This window comes from Podarcis cretensis (genome assembly GCF_951804945.1).
Source record: "Podarcis cretensis genome assembly, chromosome: 2".
Classification (NCBI taxonomy): Eukaryota; Metazoa; Chordata; class Lepidosauria; order Squamata; family Lacertidae; genus Podarcis; species Podarcis cretensis.
In genome coordinates, this window is record NC_137171.1 from 14,179,246 (window position 1) to 14,200,339 (window position 21,094).

General features: G+C 46.7%; 1 protein-coding gene across 2 annotated transcripts in view; it reads left to right on the forward strand.

Moving 5' to 3' along the window:
• RBMS2 (RNA binding motif single stranded interacting protein 2) overlaps positions 1 to 21,094 on the forward strand; it is an 83,054-nt gene that overhangs the window by 10,842 nt on the left and 51,118 nt on the right. The window lies entirely within an intron of this gene.

The following is a 21,094-nucleotide window of genomic DNA, read 5'->3' on the forward strand; positions in this document are numbered from 1 at the left end:
GCGGTTCGAATCCCCGCGACGGGGTGAGCTCCCGTTGCTTGGTCCCTGCTCCTGCCAACCTAGCAGTTCAAAAGTATGTCAAAGTGCAAGTAGACAAATAGGTACCGCTCCGGCGGGAAGGTAAACGGCGTTTTCGTGTGCTGCTCTGCTTCACCAGAAGCGGCTTAGTCATGCTGGCCACGTGACCTGGAAGCTGTACGCCGGCTCCCTCGGCCAGTAAAGCGAGATGAGCGCTGCAACCCCAGAGTCGGCCACGACCAGACCTAATGGTCAGAGGTCCCTTTACCTTTACCTAAGGAATCTCCAGGTGGAACAGGGGCTCCTGGTCGCTGCTGCTTGCACAGCGGGAGATCTTTGCGAGCTGCGATTGGTGGTTCCAGAGAAGCCAGCAGCTCTGTGGTGCCATTCCATGTGGTTTCCCGGCTGATACGCTCCTCCTGGAACAGCAGTACCCACCCGGCCTCAACAAGAAGAGGCAGAAGCTGTGCATGGTGACGCTAGTCGTCTGGGTGGCCAGCAACTGCCTTCTTCCTCCCCACCTCCTTTCTGACATTGTAATATGCCGCCATATTGCAAAGCTTAGCTGGCGGTGTCTTACGATGTTGGAAAGCAGATATTGGCCAGCCTTAGCCTCCACCCCCTGAATGATATTACCCAGCAACAACAGGAAGCATGTGAGTGGCCAAATCACAAAGAAGTGGCTTCATTTCAGCGCCTTTGCACTTGGGCACATTAAAAGTGGGAGTAAAAGGAAGAAAGAGCCAGGACATATGTAGAATAAAACATTACAAGATTTTAGCAGGAAATGCTGTTTGCAGCCGAAGCAGTATAACCCAAATCTTTTACAGGTGCAAATCGTATTGAAAGCAGGACAGCTCCAGTAGCATCATGCATCTAAATCATGATGAACACTCAGTTGAAAGGATCTCTTCTGTGGTGTTTAGCTGCCCCTCCCAGCTTGATAAGCAAATAAATTCATTTATAAAAATATTCAACAGCACAGGGCCTAGATCAAAGCCACGTGGCTCTCTACTTAAGGCCTCTCTCCAGGTTGATACAGAGACATTAATAAGCACTTGTTGAATATGGTAGCTCACTCAGCTACCTAACATCAACTAACAACTGTATTATCCAGCCCACATTTTACCATTTTGTCAGCAAGGATATTATGGGACACCTTATCAGTTGCTTTGCTGAAATCAAGATGTATTATGTCTATGGTGTTCCTATGATCTACAGGTCTAGTAGCTCCATCAAAAGCTTGATCTGGCAAAACTTATTCTTCATACACCATGTTGGCTCCTAGCAGTCAATGCACTATTTCTTTTATTCTACCCTGCGAGGTAGCAGCTGATTCAACTGAGCTTCATCTCTGAGTGGGAATTAAAACTCAGTTCTCCCCAGTCTTAGTCCAGTACTCTAAATGCTACATCATGCTGGCTCTCATTGAGGAATCAGCTGTTGGTGGGTGGCACTGTGTACAACAACATTTATATAGTGACTTCGACTGTCATTAGCCTCTGCCAGCATGACCAGCAGTCCGGGTTGATGGGATCTGTAGTCCAGTAATATCTGGAGGGCTACAGGTTTCCCCAACTCTGCTTTCGGTTGTTCAAAATGCTCCACATACATTATTTTAGCAATCCGGACAACAACTTATAAGGTAGGCCAGTAATATAATCAGCCTTGCAGGTAAGTTCACAGAAGTTCCTAGCCGAAAAATCTACCTGCTGGCCAGCCTGTAGTCTTCTCTACTTATCTATACAGTGGTACCTCAGGTTACATACGCTTCATGTTACAGACGCTTCAGGTTACAGACTCCGCTAACCCAGAAATAGTACCTCAGGTTAAGAACTTTACTTCAGGATGAGAACAGAAATTGTGCTCTGGCGGCGCGGCAGCAGCAGGAGGCCCCATTAGCTAAAGTGGTGCTTCAGGTTAAGAACAGTTTCAGGTTAAGAACGGACCTCCGGAATGAATTAAGTACTTAAGCCGAGGTCCCGCTGTATAGGCCTAAGTAATTTGCAGTGTACAGTTTCATTCTGATCCCCTCTCTAAAAAACACTTACCTGGAGACCACTGTTAGGAGGCGAGTGGCTGTTTACAAGCCTGTTCTCTAGGGCAGCAGCACTTGGTTAATCAGATAAATCACTTGATCTGAAATGCTGTCATTGATTAATCGGGCAGAGATTTTTTTTAAAAAAAATATATTTATTATTCAAACCCTCGTGAGCACTGGAGATGGGCAAGCACTTTATTAGAGGAGGCCTACCTTTCTGTGAGGGACGCAGGTGGCGCTGTGGGTTAAACCACAGAGCCTAGGACTTGCCAATCAGAAGGTTGGCGGTTCGAATCCCCTCGACAGGGTGAGCTCCCGTTGCTCGGTCCCAGCTCCTGCCAACCTAGCAGTTCAAAAGCATGTCAAAGTGCAAGTAGATAAATAGGTACCGCTCTGGCAGGAAGGTAAACGGCGTTTCCATGAGCTGCTCTGGTTCTCCAGAAGCAGCTTAGTTATGCTGGCCACATGACCCGGAGCTGTACACCGGCTCCCTCGGCTAATAAAGCGAGATGAGCGCCGCAACCCCAGAGTCGGCCACGACTGGACCTAATGGTCAGGGGTCCCTTTACCTTTACCTTTCTGTGTGTGAGAGAAAAGGGGCAATGATACTTCTTCTGGGATGAATCCTGCAGTGTGATACATGCATTCATCATAATCTAAGAACGAAGAATGCTTTCCCCCCTTTATAACTATTTCCCCCCCACACACGCAGATTTACTTGACCCCAAACTGCTGCGATTGCAACTGGACTGTTATACATATCAGGGAGCTAGCGCAATGCAGTCGTCCAGTCAGGGACAGCCTGTTTGAAGCGCCCTCCAGATGCTGCTGCACTACAACTCCCATCATCCCTTGCCTTTGTCCATGCTGCTTGGGGCTGTTGGGAGTTGGAGTCGAACAATGTTTCAGGTGGTGCTACGCTGACCACCCCTGGTTTAGAGTGCTGGGCTCGGGCCAGGAAGATCTGGGTCCAAGTCCTTACTGAGCCACAAAGGCCACTGCGTGACCTTGGACCAGTTTCTCTCTCTCTCTTAGTCTCACCTGCCTCACAGGGTTGTTGTGAAGATAAATTGGAAGGGCGGGGGGCACACACCACATATTTTGCCTTATGCTCCTTGGAAGAAGTGCAGGATATGAAGTGTAGTGAAGTGACATTGTCAAAAAGAGATGATGTCTACGTGGAAGTCATCCCCTTTGAATCCAGCGGGGCTTAGTGGTCATCCACACTTTATTTTTCCTGCTGTTTTCTCCCAGGGAAACGTGTTTTTGTTGGGGTTTTTTCCCCTTATTTTAGCGCTAAAGAGCTGGTTTTCCAGGGGAAAGCAGTGGAGGAAAGGCAAAGCTGCTCAGATCTGTGGCTAGAAAGCACGGGGCAAGCAGCAAACCGCTCAGACCCACGGGACCAAGAGGAAGTGTGGGCGAGCCCTCACTCCCAGGTCAGTGGATCTAGTGGATAGCAGCAGAAGATCTCTTGAATCGGGCAGCAATCCCGCTGCTGTTCTTCTCATAAGGCAGAGGCGGGCAAGGGGCAGCCGGGGGAAGCTAAGCCAGAGGGAACAGAAGTTTGCCTATGAGCGTGGAGTGAGTTCATGGCAGAAGGAAGTTTGGAACCAGGGACTTCATTCAGTCACTCCCAAAAGCAAGAATCAGCTGAATTAATTGGAGGAGGAGGAGGAGGAGGAGGCAGGCTCCAAATGGTGACTCATCCGGCGTGGACTCCTCAGAGGGTGGTTAGTTCTTACTCTTGCACACTCTAAAATTATAACCTCTTTGTGTGTGTGTGTGTACCTAGTTTATTTCAGAGGTCAAAAGTCCCCACCCCACTCCCCTCAATCCCACGAGGTGGGAAACACCAGTTTATGGGCACATCTTCAGGTTACAGACTCCGCTAACCCAGAAATAGTGCTTCAGGTTAAGAACTTTGCTTCAGGATGAGAACAGAAATCGTGCTCCGGTGGCGTGGCTGCAGTGGGAGGCCCCATTAACCAAAGTGGCGCTTCAGGTTAAGAACAGTTTCAGGTTAAGAACGGACCTCCGGAACGAATTAAGTACTTAACCCGAGGTACCACTGTACACACAGTGGTAACCTCGGGATGCGAACGGGATCTGTTCCGGAGCCCCGTTCGCATCCTGAAGCAAATGCAACCCGCGTCTGCACATCTGCGGGTTGCGTTTTGCCTCTTCCGTGCATGCGCGTGACGGTATTTTGACCGTCTGCACATGCGCACGCGGCGAAACCCAGAAGTAACGCGCTCCGTTACTTCCGGGTCGCCGCGGAGCACAACCCGAAAATACTTCACTCGAAGCACATTTATCCCGAGATATGACTGTATTTGTAAAGCAGAATTGGACCCATGCAGCCTATGAAGTGCAACTTGGACTCTATAAACATAAAATTGGAAGGGGCCATGAGAGGCTCTAACTCCCTGCAATCCAGGAATCCTTTTGCCCAATGTGGAGCTCAAACTCACAACCCTGAGATTAAGAGTCTCATTCTCTACTGACTGAGGAACAAGTTGGGGCTTCTTCTTGCTCCTGTCAAAGGATTTGGCATTTGGGATAGGTGGGACTGCTCTATCCCCCACTCAGCAAATGTCCAGGGGTCCAGTTTGCTGCCCGGCACTCTGATGGTGCCTCTCTCTGCCCCCCCCCAATGTCTCCAAGCCTCCCTGTACCATTCAGACATAAATTCCTACCTTTATCTCTCTCCCACTCCTCTTGGTGCCACCCAGACAACGTGGTTATTGGAAGGTGTATAAATACTGTTAATAAAATAAAAAATGACGGTGCTGGGAGGCATCAGAACTATTTTTGTTATCTTCTCATCTAAGTCCAGGACAGAAGAATGCCTGTGTGTTTTCAGGGCGGCAAAGGTGTTTGCAGACCACCTGCCGCACTTGCAATGTTATGTCTTCTTTTCACCCTCCCTGTTAGCAGGAGTAGCGTTCAGACACCTCGCGGTCTGTTCTTCAGCTCAGAAAGCATCTTCAAATCGGTGGGGGGTAGCGCTGTTCATTGATTCTCCATATGTAGAATCTGGCACGTGTGTTACTGAGATTCTCTCCTCTCCTCTCTCTCTTTTTCTTCCTTTGTAAAGCAAATTTCAAACCTCCAGAAAGTTTGAAAATAAGCAGTCACTGGCCACGTTTCCACATAAGGCTAACCCATGGTTTGTTTTAGCCATGGTTTGTTGAACAAACCAGTCTCAGTCTCACATAACAAGCACAGCTGTTTTGCCTGCTAATTTGTTTCGTTTTGCATCTACTATTGCCTTGCACTGAAATAAACCAGAATTAAGCCAGGATGGTGGGTTTCAGATGTAACAAGAAACCATGGGAAGCTGATATCAAACCCATTGTTTCATATCCTGGCTTGTTGTTCATATTTTAGTTCGTTGGCTGCAGCGAGTTTGGATGTGCAAACTGCTGTTCAGCCGAACAAACCATGGCTGAATTTTATGTGCAAGACAGAAGTGATTTCAGAATTCAAGAGGCAGCACTCCAAACATATTATTGGTTGCCTCCAGACTGTCAGTGTTTTACAGGAGGGATTCAGTCTGGAAATCGAGGTTTGTGCCATTAAAAACGGGTTAAAGTGCTTTGTTGTCCTAGGGCAACAAATCCACTTTAAAACAAAACATGATTTTTGCAGTTAAGAAAGTGATGGGGAGATGCACTGAAAAGCACGGGTTGAATGAATTACTAACTGGTAGATGTATAACCATACTGCTGTCAGCAAATTGGAATGAATGTTCATTGTTGTATAACCCCCCTGCAAACAAATCAGAACAAATGTTCAGTAAAGTGTGGACATAGCCTAACTTCCATGTAAGCTTTGTATAAGCAGATTAAGATGAATGCTCAATAAGATTGGTTGCCTGGAGGAGCCCCGTTTTCTTTGTACTTCTCTTTTGCCCATCTTTTGTGGAACTCTTCATTTTAGAATCAAATAATGGTAGTTGGAAGGGACCCGAAGTCCTGCAATGTAGGAATCTCAACATGCGGTCCCCCATCCAATTTGAAAGCATACCAGACCCTGCTTAGCTTTGCAAAAGTGATAGCTGTTATATCGCTGTGCCCCTGTATTCTGAGACAACTTACTATTTTGGATTCAGAAGAATGCTGGAAAATAAAGTTCGCTGATATAAACCATAGTGATCTGCAGACTTTTCAGTGTTTATAAATCCTCCTGCATGGTCCATGGCCTAGGACCCTCGTACCTACGGGACCACCTCTCCCGGTATGCCCCACGGAGGACCTTAAGGTCCATAAATAGCAACACCCTAGTGGTCCCGGGCCCTAAAGAAGTTAGATTAGCTTCAACCAGAGCCAGGGCCTTTTCAGCACTGGCTCCGGCCTGGTGGAACGCTCTGCCTCATGAGACCAGGGCCCTGCGGGATCTGATTTCTTTCCGCAGGGCCTATAAGACAGAGTTGTTCTGCCTGGCCTTTGGCTTGGAGCCAATTTGATTCCCTCCCCCTCTTTCCTTTTTCCTTCTCTTCCTGTGATGAGGCTGCATTTTAATATTTTTATGTTTCAATATTTTAATGTTGTATTTTAAGACTGTTTTTTAAGTTGTATTCATTCAGTTTGTTTTTACAGTAGTGCCTCGCAAGACGAAAAGAATCCGTTCCGCGAGTCTCTTCGTCTAGCAGTTTTTTTGTCTTGCGAAGCAAGCCCATTGACGGCTTAGCGCTTTTAGCGGCTTTTAGCGGCTTTTAGCAGCTTTTAGCGGATTATCGGATAAGCAGATAAGTGGCTTAGCAGCTAAGAAAAAGGGGGGGGGGAGGGAAAAAAACCCGCAGGAACTCGTAAGACATTTTCGTCTTGCGAAGCAAACCCATAGGAAATTTGTTTTGCGAAGCACCTCCAAAACGGAAAACCCTTTTGTCTAGCGGGTTTTCCGTCTTGCGAGGCATTCGTCTTGCGGGGCACCACTGTATTATTGCTTGTTAGCCGCCCTGAGCCCGGCTTGGCTGGGGAGGGTGGGGTATAAATAATAATAATAATAATAATAATAATAATAATAATAATTATTATTATTATTAAGTAGAGGGTTACCCTCTGAAGGATGCGTTTCAGAGGAAGTGTTAACACGGTCACTGGAGTCCAAATATAATCAGGCAGGCTAGCAGCCAGATTTCGGATATGAAGTTAGGCTGGGGATGACCATTGAGAGTTGAAGGCAGCGTGAAAGAGGGATTGTTGCTCGTCTGTACAGACACGACACTTTCATCTTGGGTGGATAACATTTTGGAAGGTTTTGTTTCTAAAAGGTGTTTGAGGCCGCTGCCAGAGGAGGCACGTAAAACAATATCACTATGTCCCTTTCTCTTTCTTTTGATTATGCTTCCAAACAGTTAATGCCTTCTATCACCTGTCGAAGGTAACACTCCCATAGGCGGCGGTGAAGCAAAATGGGCGTGTGTTTGTGTGTGTAGATAGATAGTTGTCGTGCACATCCTGGGAACTGATGCCTTTCTCAGACTAGTCTCATAAATGTTAGACTGCCTCCCACTTTATTTGCTCATACTTTTGCAAGTGGCTATTCTTGATGATGTCTCTGTTCAGGGATGATGAGGATATAGATGGTAGATGAAGGGAACGCAGTGGATGTAGCCTACCTTGATTTCAGCAAGGCATTTGACAAGGTGCCCCATGATATTCTTGTAAAGAAGCTGGTAAAATGCGGACTTGACTATGCTACCACTCAGTGGATTTGTAACTGGCTGACTGACCGAACCCAAAGGGTGCTCATCAATGGTTCCTCTTCATCCTGGAGAAGAGTGACTAGTGGGGTGCCACAGGGTTCTGTCTTGGGCCCGGTCTTATTCAACATCTTTATCAACGACTTGGATGATGGACTCAAGGGCATCCTGATCAAATTTGCAGATGACACCAAACTGGGAGGGGTGGCTAACACCCCAGAGGACAGGATCACACTTCAAAACGACCTTGACAGATTAGAGAACTGGGCCAAAACAAACAAGATGAATTTTAACAGGGAGAAATGTAAAGTATTGCACTTGGGCAAAAAAATGAGAGGCACAAATACAAGATGGGTGACACCTGGCTTGAGAGCAGTACATGTGAAAAGGATCTAGGAGTCTTGGTTGACCACAAACTTGACATGAGCCAACAGTGTGACGCGGCAGCTAAAAAAGCCAATGCAATTCTGGGCTGCATCAATAGGAGTATAGCATCTAGATCAAGGGAAGTAATAGTGCCACTGTATTCTGCTCTGGTCAGACCTCACCTGGAGTACTGTGTCCAGTTCTGGGCACCACAGTTCAAGAAGGACACTGACAAACTGGAACGTGTCCAGAGGAGGGCAACCAAAATGGTCAAAGGCCTGGAAACGATGCCTTATGGGGAACGGCTAAGGGAGCTGGGCATGTTTAGCCAGGAGAAGAGGAGGTTAAGGGGTGATATGATAGCCATGTTCAAATATATAAAAGGATGTCACATAGAGGAGGGAGAAAGGTTGTTTTCTGCTGCTCCAGAGAAGCGGACACGGAGCAATAGCTCCAAACTACAAGAAAGAAGATTCCACCTAAACATTAGGAAGAACTTCCTGACAGTAAGAGCTGTTTGACAGTGGAATTTGCTGCCAAGGTGTGTGGTGGAGTCTCCTTCTTTGGAGGTCTTTAAGCAGAGGATTGACAACCATATGTCAGGAGTGCTCTGATGGTGTTTCCTGCTTGGCAGGGGGTTGGACTCGATGGCCCTTGTGGTCTCTTCCAACTCTATCATTCTATGATTCTATGATATAGCATATGGCGACTCTTACAGCTCCAGTAATAGAGCTTGGAATATTTGGCATATCGTGATTGTTTCACATTTGTATCCTGTTCTTCCAGCCATGTAAATAAGCCCATAAAAACTACTAGCCTGCAATAAAGATAAAAAAATAAAAAATAAAAATAAATTAGGTCACTGGAGGCTGATAGACAGAAAGCTCCTGTGGCAGCCTATGCATTCCATACCGGAGGAGGGGACTTCCCTCTTTTGGTAGGAGCCTTCTAGGTTGGATGGTCATCTGTCATGGATGCTTTAGCTGAGATTGCTGCACTGCAGAGGGTTGGACTAGAGGATCCTCGGCGTCCCTTCCAACTCTATGATTCTGTGATCTGCCCCTCCTCTGCCAGCCCACTCATTCAGCTGCATGCAATTGCTTGTCGCCTATGGTTACCAGTAAAGGTAAAGGGACCCCTGACCATTAGGTCCAGTCGTGACCGACTCTGGGGTTGCGGCGCTCATCTCGCTTTATTGGCCGAGGGAGCCGGCGTACAGCTTCCGGGTCATGTGGCCAGCATGACTAAGCCGCTTCTGGCAAACCAGAGCAGCGCACGGAAACGCCGTTTACCTTCCCGCTGGAGTGGTACCTATTGATCTACTTGCACTTTGACGTGATTTTGAACTGCTAAGTTGGCAGGAGCAGGGACCGAGCAACAGGAGCTCACCCCGTCACGGTGAATCGAACCGCCGACCTTCTTATCAGCAAGCCCTAGGTTCTGTGGTTTAACCCACAGTGCCACCCGCGTCCCTATGGTTACCAGGCGCATGCTTAAATGCCAGGCCGAATGCTTCCTCCTACAAGCTCAGGGGTGGGAAATGGGGGGTTAGCCCTTATCCTTACAACAGCATATGCAGAGTCCTGCTGGATCATGCCAGTGGCCCATCTAGTCCTGTTCTCATAGTGACCAACCAGATACCTCTGGGAAGCTTGCAAGCAGATCATGAGTGCAACAGGATTCATCCCACTTGTGCCACACCCTCCAACGTTTCTCCGATAAAAATAGGGACGTCCTGTTCAGTAACAACAACAACAATAATAATTTTACTATTTATACCCCACCCATTTGACTGGGTTGGCCCAGCCACACTGGGCAGCTTCTAACATGGAAGAAAACCCAGAATAAAACATTAAACATTAAAACAACAACTTCCCTATACAGGGCTGTCTTTAGATGTGTGCTACGGGTTGTATAGTTACTTATCTCCTTGGCTCGGGAGTCACATAACTCCATACCCTCCAAAATTTCTCCGATGGAAATAGGGACATCCTAAGGAAAAGCAGGACCTTCTGGGATCAAATCAGAAACTGGGACGGCTTCTGTAAATCTGTGCCTGGAAAATAGTGCTTCTCAGCAACTGGTATTCAGAAACATTCTGGTTCCCAAGAGTGGGAGTAAGCTGAGAGACTTGTGTCTTGACTGAGGCCATCGAGTGAGTTTCACAAGCCACTCTGCTCTCCCTTTAAAGGGCAGCTTTCATTAAATGCAAAAAGGAAAGCCCCCAGCCTACAGGAGTGTCGAGAAAACTTTGGCAATGGCATCACCATCTCTGTTGCTGGAACCTCAAGGATCTCCATTTTCCCATCGATGTTGATGGTTATGCCCATGTCTCCTACAAAGGTGACTATCAGTTTCATTCATATGTATTCTGCTGCTTTCCTCAAAGGGCTCAGGTAGATTGTGTTATCTTGTTGGGTTTTCACAACAACACAAGGGTGTAGGTTAAACTTGTCCACATAGTAACTAGGCACGACCTAGGGCATTTTAACGTCTTGGGCAGAAAATCTAAATATTCAAATCGGCCACAATAAGAACAGTAGATGGGTTTGATGAGTATTGAGTCACCTTTGGGGTTTTCTGTCTGGTGACCTTTTGGGTTTTTTGGTGCTTTTGCAGGCTCAAAGCCTGAAAGTTTCGAAATACAGTATTGTCGTATTTATATATCTGTAGGGTTTTGGGGTATGGCTTTCATTGTGGGATATGGCAGGAGAGAAATTAAAACAGTTTTCGCAGAATAAGCATCTGATAATATGCCGCCCTCTAATGATGCTGTGGATTTGGTTTCTGAAGTTGGTGCCATCTGGTCCTCTAATTGCTAACCCCAGAGGCAAAAGATGGGGGTGGATCAGGTGCACCTGTGGCAATTGGGCTTGTGGGGGTGGGGGAAGCCCATTTGGGGGGTCAAGGGGTCTTGGCCTCTGACTCTCCATGCCCTCATTAAAAGTGCCCTTCAGGCAGAATCAGTAACCAACTAGAAGACTAACAGATCTCAAGCAAGCATACCTTCTAACCTTGGTGTGTAGAAATCTGCTTGTACAATTCAGCCCACTTTATAGTCTCAAACGACTGCTATTGTTTCCGATTCTAATAGCACCAGTTGAAATTGAAATCCCCTTTTGGTGGGCCAGTGACAACAACAACAACAACAATTTATTATTTATACCCTGTCCATCTGGCTGGGCTTCCCCAGCCACTCTGGGCAGCTTCCAACCAAATATTAAAATACAGTAATACATCGAACATTAAAAGCTTCTCTAAACAGGGCTGCCTTCAGATGTCTTCTAAAAGTTTGGTAGTTGTTGTTCTCTTTGACATCTGGTGGGAGGGCGTTCCTCAGGGAGGGCACCACTACCGAGAAGGCCCTCTGCCTGGTTCCCTATAACTTGGCTTCTCGCAGTGAGGGAACCGCCAGAAGGCCCTCGGTGCTGGACCTCAGTATCCGGGTAGAACGATGGGGGTGGAGACGCTCCTTCAGACAAGACACAGAAGTTACCAAACCAGCTAAATCCCCAACCTTTGCTAGAATTGGACAGATCTTTACTGTTTCTGGTCACATTTGTGCATTTTTTACTCAGAATTCTGTTCCATTTCTGCATTACTCTGTGCTTTGAAAATAATTAGCCTCCAAGTGCATACTTAGATGTGCATTTTCTCAAATTCCTATCTGCGTACTTGTCCAAGGTGTGTATGTATTGTATACAATTTTGGAAAGATCCATATTTAACCCCAGCACTGCTCTGGTGCCACATTTGATCATAGATCCATGTGAAGTTACTTTGACCATCAGATGGTGGGAAAACCAGAGCCAAAGGCATCTTCTTATGCAAGAGACGGACTTAAGAGCAATGATGTACTTGCATCTGGAAATACGATCAACATCTTTCTATGTAGCCATTTCTAATGCCACATTTTTCTTCTTCTTCTTGAAGATAAGGCTATAACTAAAGCTGCTCTTAAAACCAGACGGCAGATTCTTTGCATTAGGGACATATTTAATGCAATGCACCCGGTGGAGCAGAGTTGTGCGTGACTTTCATAAAATCCAAAGGCTAGACAGCGACCAAAAAGACTCTTAACTGACTTCTTTGCTTGATCTCCTTTCCCTTGATCTAGCCGCCCTGCTCCCCTTGTGCTGTTATGGCCGAAGTTTCCCGCAATCAGGGAGCAGGTGCCTTGCGCAAGAGGTACCCAAAGAATACAAAGCAATAGCTCCTGATGACTCAAGGAGGATGGCCAAGTCATATTGGAGCAAAACAGACAACTCAAGTTGCTGTTCATTAGGTTAAATCAGGGTTTCCGCAACTTGGGTGTCTAGCTATTTTTGGACTACAGTTCCCACCATCCCTGACCACTGGTCCTGCTAGCTAGGGGTGATGGGAGTTGCAGTCCAAAAACAGTTGGACACCCAAGTTGGGGAAACCCTGGGTTAAACATTGGCTGCGTAATTTCCTTCTCTCTCTCTTTTTTGGCAGAGCTTCATTTTCGAGGATAGACATCCATTAACCATGATTATGACTTTTTAGCTACAGATAACAGACATGTCTATGCAAGAAAGACTTGCAATCTAATAGAAATGACTCAAAAGGAGGAGGAATGGTAGAGGGAAGGAGGCGGCTCAATGGAACATCCAGTTTGAGAGGAAGCATACCTCTAGATCAGGGTTTCCCAAACTTGGGTCTCCATCTGTTGTTGGACCACAACTCCCATCATCCCTAGCTAGCTGGACCAGTGGTCAGGGATGATAGGATTTGTAGTCCAAAAACAGTGGGAGATCCAAGTTTGGGAAACCCAAACTTTGAAGGTTTGGGTCTCCCAAACTTGGGTCTCCAGCTGCTCTAGGTGCTGGTGATAGCCAGCAGTATTTATAATCTTCCCCACAAGCACCCAAGCAGTCCATGTAGACAACCAAATGCTGGAGCAGATGGACCTTGATTTCATCCAGTGCGTTAAGGCTAGCTGCTCCCACACAACTCCCAGGCCGCAATTTCCGCATTTCTGATTTCCAAAAGCAGATTGGGGATCCTGAGAATAAAGGAAAACCAGGAAACTGACACCGTGCATGTGCCCATGGGGGTTTCCTTTCAAACTCTCTGGCTTCTGTTTAAAGTGGGGGGATTTGAAGAGCAGATTTGGGGTTCTGAAAACACAGCTCCTGGAATGGATAATCTGTGAAATGTGTGTGTGTGTATTGCGTCCCTCCGGATCATGGCTGGCCCAAACAATTCAACATTGGTTGCCCCACATCTCAAGACTTGTGCACACTTCTGCTTGTCTCAGGGGCGTAGCATGGGGGGGGGGGGTACCAGGGGTGCCGTGGCCCTGGGCGTACAATTTTTGTGGGGATGTGAACCAGGTGCTCCCATGCAGGTAACTCCAGGTGTCCCTCTCCGCCCGCCAAGGGCCGTGTCGGTGGCTGGGCTCCTCCCTGCTTGGGTGGGCAGGCAGCTCAGTGTGGCCCCGCTTTGCTCCAGTGGGCGTGGGGTCGCTCCGGTGGCGAGGGCTGGGCTGGTGCCCCCTGCCCAGGGCATGTGCACCCGCCCTAGACACCAACAACTGTCGCTATGCCGCTTACTTTTCCTACTGCTTTCCCCTAGGGAAAGCCCACTGTTTACCACTGAATCCAAGCAAATGTCAGTTGGGCTTTCCGTGGATTGACGTTTGCTTCATTTCAGTGGTAAAAAGAGGGTTTTCCTGGGGGGGGGAAGCAAGACAAACCAAAAGCAATTCAGAGCCATGCCTAAAAAGCATGGGGAAAGCAGAAAACCTATTGGATCCGTGCTTTCTAAGCACAGGACAATGACGTGATGAAGTACCTTTTTGATTCCAAATACAGTGGTACCTTGGTTCTCAAACGCCTTGGTACTCAAACAACTTGGAACCCAAACACTCCAAACCCAGAAGTAAGTGTTCCGGTTTGTGAAATATTTTTGGAAGCCGAATGTGCTCTGTTTTGAGTGTTACACTTCTGATTTGAGTGCCACACTTCCGTTTTGAGTGTTAAGCTGAGCTCTGTCTGTTGTTGCTATTTATTTTTCGTTTTTGTTTTTGTGGCTCTTTTTTTGTTTTGTTCTTGTGACTGCGTGAATCCCAGATCAGCTACTGACTGATTGATTGTGTGACTGCAGTACATTGTTTATTGCTTTCATTTTATGGATCAATGGTCTCATTAGATGGTAAAATTCATGCTAAATTGCTGTTTTAGGGGTTGTTTTTAAAATTCTGGAATGGATTAATCCATTTTGCATTACTTTCTATGGGAAAGCATGCCTTGGTTTTGGAACGCTTTGGTTTTGGAACAGACTTCCAGAATGGATTAAGTTTGAGAACCAAGGTACCACTGTACTAGAATACTAACACAGTGCACAAGTTGCTGAGAAGGCCTCCTGTGAGATGAATGGATGTGCAAATGTACAGCAGAGTTGCAGAGCTTAGACAAGGAGACTGTGCTTTGTATCTTCCCTCATTTGGAACCTCCATTATTGGCAGGTATGATATGCATTTTGTCCGTAAAACAGACGTGTCTAAAACAGAGAGGGTTATAAAATCTAGACAGTAATACTAGGCAAGCAGTATAATAAACCATGTACAGAGACAGCCAGATTGGAGAGGTCTTGACAAGTGAGATTTTTTCTCTAACCTGCCCTTGTAAGCCATCCTTTTACATATCATGGCTATTTCTTATTAAGAAAGCTGCAGAAATTATTTTCCTGCTCAGATTCTTTGAGATGCAGTTCCTGTTGCGTCTGGTGAAATGGACCATAGTTCGCAAAAGCTTGTGCTGTAATAAATGTGCAAATCTTTAAGGTGGCACAAGTCTCTCCTGTTGTTTCTGCTGCAGTGGAATTCGAAATATACGTAAATACTGAGAAGGGCACAGAGTAGCAGCGTTTGTGGGGTACAAGTTGGAAGATTTGGGATGAACAAAAGAAAATACAGTACTTTTTTCGCATTCTTAAGGCCAAGATGAAAAACTTAGCCAAAGCATTTACGGCTTGCAAAGGGAAAGAAACAACAGTGTCATATAAAATTGTTCTTTTATTCATACACTTGTATGCGTACACAGATGATGATGAAATGATAATGTTATTATTTATATGCTGTCCATCTGACCGGGTCGTCCCAGCCACTCTGGGTGGCTCCCAACAAAATATTAAAAACACAATAAAGCACACAGCCCTAAGCCTTTCCTATCCCTCTGAACCCCCAGCAAAAGCTTGGCACTGCTGCCTGTGTAGAAAGAAACCCTAATGAGGAAGTTGTGGGAATGGAAGGGAGGGCAGCACCTCTTACTTCCTATTCTGTTCTCTCCACCCTGGGAAAACCCTCTTGAGTGAGGCTCTGCCCATGTTCTTAACACCCTGTTCCTGCAACCTCAGGGTGACCCAGGTGAATTTTCTCGGCTGCAGCAGAAGCTCACTGTTGTGGCTGGGAAAGAGATTGTGGGTTCTTCCCCACTTCGCAAGAAAACCGCTGCTGTCAGTTCCTTCAGCTTCAATCAGAACCCCAAGGCAGCTTTTTTGCTAGCCTTGGGGGGATATTTGATCACGTAGCTACACAGGAAGCTGCCTTATATACCCAGTCAGACCAGGGATTGATCCAGCTCTATGTCTTCAATCCAAGGGATGAAGAACCTGTGTGGCTCTCTGGATGCTGCTGGACTCCAACTCCCATCAGGCCCAGGAATGAAGCTGGGAATTTGAAATATACTCGGAGTCGAGAGTGGATTTCATGCTCTTTATTCAGCTCATAGTGGTGAGGAGGAATGGCAGTTCGCCCAGAATGTCTGCTTTATATACATTATTTACACAATGGGCCCCACGTGATTGGCTAATTCCGGGATTCTCCTGTAGGCCAATCAGGTTGCGGATTCACTTCCACCTGGAGCTGGATTGGGTGGCTCCTGTGGACCAATCAGACTGCAGCATTCTGAATCCTGTTGTTCTAGGACCAATCAGACTGGAGCATTCTGAATCCTATTGTTCTAGGACCAATCATACTGCTGCATTTTGGATCCTATTCCGCTCAGTACATAACAGAATTGAACCTGTGACCTTCAGTGTACTGAACATGTGCTTCCCCACTAAGCTATGGACCTTTCTCCAGAGGGCATGCATGCAGTTTAACATTCCCTGGTTCAGTGGGAGAAGAGGAAACTGTGGCCTCTGTTGTCTGTTTCTCCCCTCAACCTACCACCTTCTCTACCAGCTCCACCTCTGCAGCCTACCTGAGACCCTGCTTGTTACAGTATGTGGGCCAGGCAAGGTGAGCAGGCAGGCAGGTTTGGAGGAAGAATTGATGGAGAGAAGCTGTGGCTGCCTCTTTTTCTCCTGTTACATCGGGGGATTTAAAAGCCTCTCCTGCTGCACCAAGGTTGTGGCCTGGCAACTGCAGCTGGCTTTCAGGGCCATTAGAGTTCCCCAGTAGCCCTTGCATAGCTACATACCCTCTAACATTTCTCTGATGAAAATAGGGTTGACCTATGTGGGTTAAACCACAAAGCCTGGGGCTTGCCGATAGAAGGTCGGCGGTTCGAATCCCCGCGACGGGATGAGCTCCCGTTGCTCGGTCCCTGCTCCTGCCAACCTAGCAGTTCGAAAGCACGTCAAAGTGCAAGTAGATAAATAGGTACCGCTCCAGCGGGAAGGTAAACGGCATTTCCATGCGCTGCTCTGGTTCGCCAGAAGCAGCTTAGTCCTGCTGGCCGCATGAGCTGTACCCTGGCTCCCTCAGCCAATAAAGCGAGATGAGCGCCACAACCCCAGAGTCGGCCTTGACTGGACCTAATGGTCAGGGGTCCCTTTACCTTTATTCTGTTGTTGTTGTTGTAACCCACCCATCTGATTGGTTGCCCCAGCAACTCTTGGCAGGTTCCAACGTATATGAAAACGTAATAAAACATTAAACATGGAAAAACTTCCCTATACAGGACTGCCTTCAGATGTCTTGGTTTCATAGTTACTTATCTCCTTGGCTCAGAGGTTGCATAACTCCATCCCCTCCCAACGTTTCTACGATGAAAATAGTGTCCTAAGGAAAAGCCAAGACATTCCAGGATCAAAGCAGAAACCGGGATGCCTTCAGTAAATCCAGGACTGTCCTTGGAAAATAGGGACTCTTGGAAGATCTTTAACTATTGATGGGGAACCCCTTCAGCCATATTTCTTTTCCCACCCCTGCAAATAGTTACCATATTTTTCGCTCTATAAGACGCACCAGACCACAAGACGCACCTAGTTTTTGGAGGAGGAAAATAAGAAAACAAATATTCTGAATCTCAGAAGCCAGAACAGCAAGAGGGATCGCTGCGCAGTGAAAGCAGCAATCCCTCTTGCTGTTCTGGCTTTTGGGATAGCTGCGCAGCCTGCATTCGGTCCATAAGACGCACACACATTTCCCCTTACCTTTTAGGAGGGAAAAAGTGAGTCTTATGGAGGAAAAAATACGGTAATTAACTGGTGGAATTATTATTTATCCAAACCGTGTATGAGCTGCCGTTCTTGCACTCAGTGTGGTGTGCAGCGAGATATAAGCTCATCAGCCAACAAAAGCAGAGAAAGGGCACCGGTCAAGACAAACAAAGCCAGCCAGCTGAGCAAAAGGCCAAAGGGAAGTGACGTTTTTATGCAGATGCACACCACCCCTCCAGAAGGCCAGTACTGAGGAAGAAGGACAAACTGCAGGAGGAGTGCATTTCACAGCCTTCATTCTGCTGTGGCTATGGATTTCCCCGAACTTTTCTCATTTCCTTTTACTCTTTCACAACAGATGAGCAGAATGTAGGCCAGGGCCTGTCACTTAGAGAAGGTGTGAGGGACCTTTTTTCAAACCAAGGGCCATATTTCTTCCCAAGCAATCTTCTGGGGGGCCATGTTCCAGTGGCAAGCAGGGCCCCCGGTGAAAGCAGCCTGAGCAGTAAATGTGATTGTTAGCTTTATGCAGTAGCTTAGTTTTTACATACACTCGGTGCTTGAAATTAGCTAGGCACCAGGTACATTATCCTCCTAGCTATCAACCACTTGTGACCAAGTGAAGATGTCTGGGCGCCAGGATAGAGCCTGACATCTCCACCATCTGCTTGGGGATCATTAGATCTGGACTGTTTTCAGACACTAATACAGTGGTACCCTAGTTCTCAAACGCCTTGGTATTCAAACAACTTGGAACCCAAACACTGCAAACCTGGAAGTGTTTTGGTTTGCAAATTTTTTGCCCGACATGCTCTGTTTTGAGTGTTACGTTTCTGATTTGAATGGCACACTCCGTTTAGAGTGCCACGCTTCCGTTTAGAGTGTTATGCTGAGGTCTGTCACTTTTTGCTATTTATTTTGTGTTTTTGTGGCTTTGTTTGTTTGTTTTTGTGACTGTGTGGAACCCAGTTTAGCTACGGATTGATTGATTGTGTGACTGCAGTACATTGTTTATTGCTTTCATTTTATGGATCAGTGGTCTCGTTCGTTAGTAAAATTCATGTTAAATTACTGTTTTAGGGGTTGTTTTTAAAAGTCTGGAACAGATTAATCCATTTTGCATTGCTTTCTATGGGAAAGCGTGCCTTGGTTTTGGAACGGACTTCCAGAACGGATTAAGTTTGAGAACCAAGATACCACTGTACCCCATTCTGTAGAATTCTGTCAGTTATATTTTATCTGCACAATCGGAATGAATTTCTGGAACCAAAATGATTTTTCTGTGTAACCTGAGCAGGAGCAGCCACGCTTAAGGAAAAGAGGTCGGAATAGGCCAATATGTATGTGGACTGTCCATGGATCAAGCAACTTTTCTTCTTTAAGTTCTTCACAGTCTTAACTTCCGTATTTTTCTCTCTATAAGACGCACCAGACCACAAGACGCACCTAGATTTGGGAGGAGGAAAACAAGAAAAAAAATATTCTGACTCTCAGAAGCCAGAACAGCAAGAGGGATCGCTGCGCAGTGAAAGCAGCAATCCCTCTTTCTGTTCTGGCTTCTGGGATAGCTGTGCAGCCTGCATTCGCTCCATAAGGCGCACACACATTTCCCCTTACTTTTTAGGAGGGAAAAAGTGAGTCTTATAGAGCAAAAAATACGGTAGCTCAAGGTTGTCATCTGGACTAGCCTGAGGCTTAACTGAGAATCACAGTCAGTCCATCATTTGAAAAAGACTTGCCTCAAAAGTGGCAACTAGGCATTCCATTTTGGTGACCTCAACCTTGGTTTAAGGAGCCATTTCGCCTTGCTAATATATCTCCAGCCAGGCAAGCAAGCAATATTATCAGAGCTTTCAGGTGGGTGCACTCAAGGTGGGTGCAAGACAGGACTGACGAGGGGGGTGGCTGGGGATGATGTGTGGTCTGGGGAGATTCCGAAGGGCCAGGTAGAGAGCCCCCCAAAAAAACTTAAGATTCCCCATTCCTGATGTAGGGCCAGCTGGTTGCTGGAATTCTTGCACAGATGAGTTAAGATGCAAACTGTTAAGGGGCCCCAAGTATGGATGTTTGCTTTGTGAATCATATCATCTTATTGGGCTTCCCATTAAAACAAAAACAAAAAAGTAGGCCACGTAAGAATGAGTCAGCCAACCCTCCTGTCTTACAATATATATGCATGCATTTTTGCAATTCCAGTCCACCCACTGATTGTTCACATATGCTATAGAAGGAGCCCAAGGTAGCCCCTCTTTTGCAGGGCTTTCGTTGCAAAACACCCTCCTGCGGCAAGGCGTGTGATGTCTAGCAACTGGTTGCTTGAATTGCTCTACAGTCCAATTATGCCCTCATGTCCTTCCTGGTTATTTGCCGAGTTAGGATATAAACTGTTTGAACTATGCAGAGCTTGCTCGGGAGTCCCAGAGGTGCCGCAGCTCAAAATCTGCTTTGAGCGCCTAGCAACTGCGTTGGAAAGCCCTGCCCCAATGTGTGCACAAGTTCAAGGGACACAGCGTGGTGGCTGAAGGTTTCGCTTGGCGTCAGAAGCCGAGCCCTGGGAGGATATATGTCAAGGAATGAGTTGAGCCTTGTAGTCAAGGCGTGGTGTGGACAGGTCAAAGGTCAAAGCCAGGGAACTTGGCATATGACTCGTGCTCATCAGGAGGTTTGGACAGGGCTCTGGGTCTTAAGGCATGCCAAGATCTGATGCCGGAGGGAAAGCAGTCAAATTATAGCGAGTGTGTTTGTGTGTATGTATGAGTACCAAGGGGAAACAGGAGAGAGGCTTACCAAATTATGTCACGGAGAGAAATTGATTGGCTGACAGTTCAGGACAAAGAGAAGTGCTTCTTCACATAATGGAATTTATTCCCATGAGAGATGATACCTCTGTTGGTAGAGCGTGGGTCTCTTTATCTCAGGGTTGTGGGTTTGAGCCCCATGTTGGACAACAAGATTCCTGTACAGTGGTGCCTCTGGTTAAGAACTTAATTCGTTCTGGAGGTCCGTTCTTAACCTGAAACTGTTCTTAACCTGAAGCACCACTTTAGCTAATGGGGCCTCCCACTGCCGCTGCACAATTTCTGTTCTCATCCTGAAGCAAAGTTCTTAACCCGAGGTACTAGTTCTGGGTTAGCGGAGTCTGTAACCTGAAGCGTATGTAACCTGAAGCGTATGTAACCCGAGGTACCACTGTATTGCAGGGGGTTGGAGCAGATGGCCCTTGTCGTCTCTTTCAACTCTACAATTCTATGATCTGTGCAGGTTGCGGCAAAGTGAGACGAGACTGATTAATTCACATAGCTAAGACACCATAGCTAAGAATGGAACCCCCATGTACAATGGCAGTATACCTTTGACTGCCGGATGTTGGGGGCAAATGAGTAGGCTGTCTCTTGTCACGACCTGTGTGTGAGCACCTGGAAACATCTTGTTGGCTGGCCGCTGTTGGAAATGTTGCTGAACTTCGTGGACAAAGTAAGGGTTTCAGTTCACATCATGTTGGTAGAGGAAGGTTTGTCGTCTGGAGTGCATGGCCTGTGTTATGTACTGAGT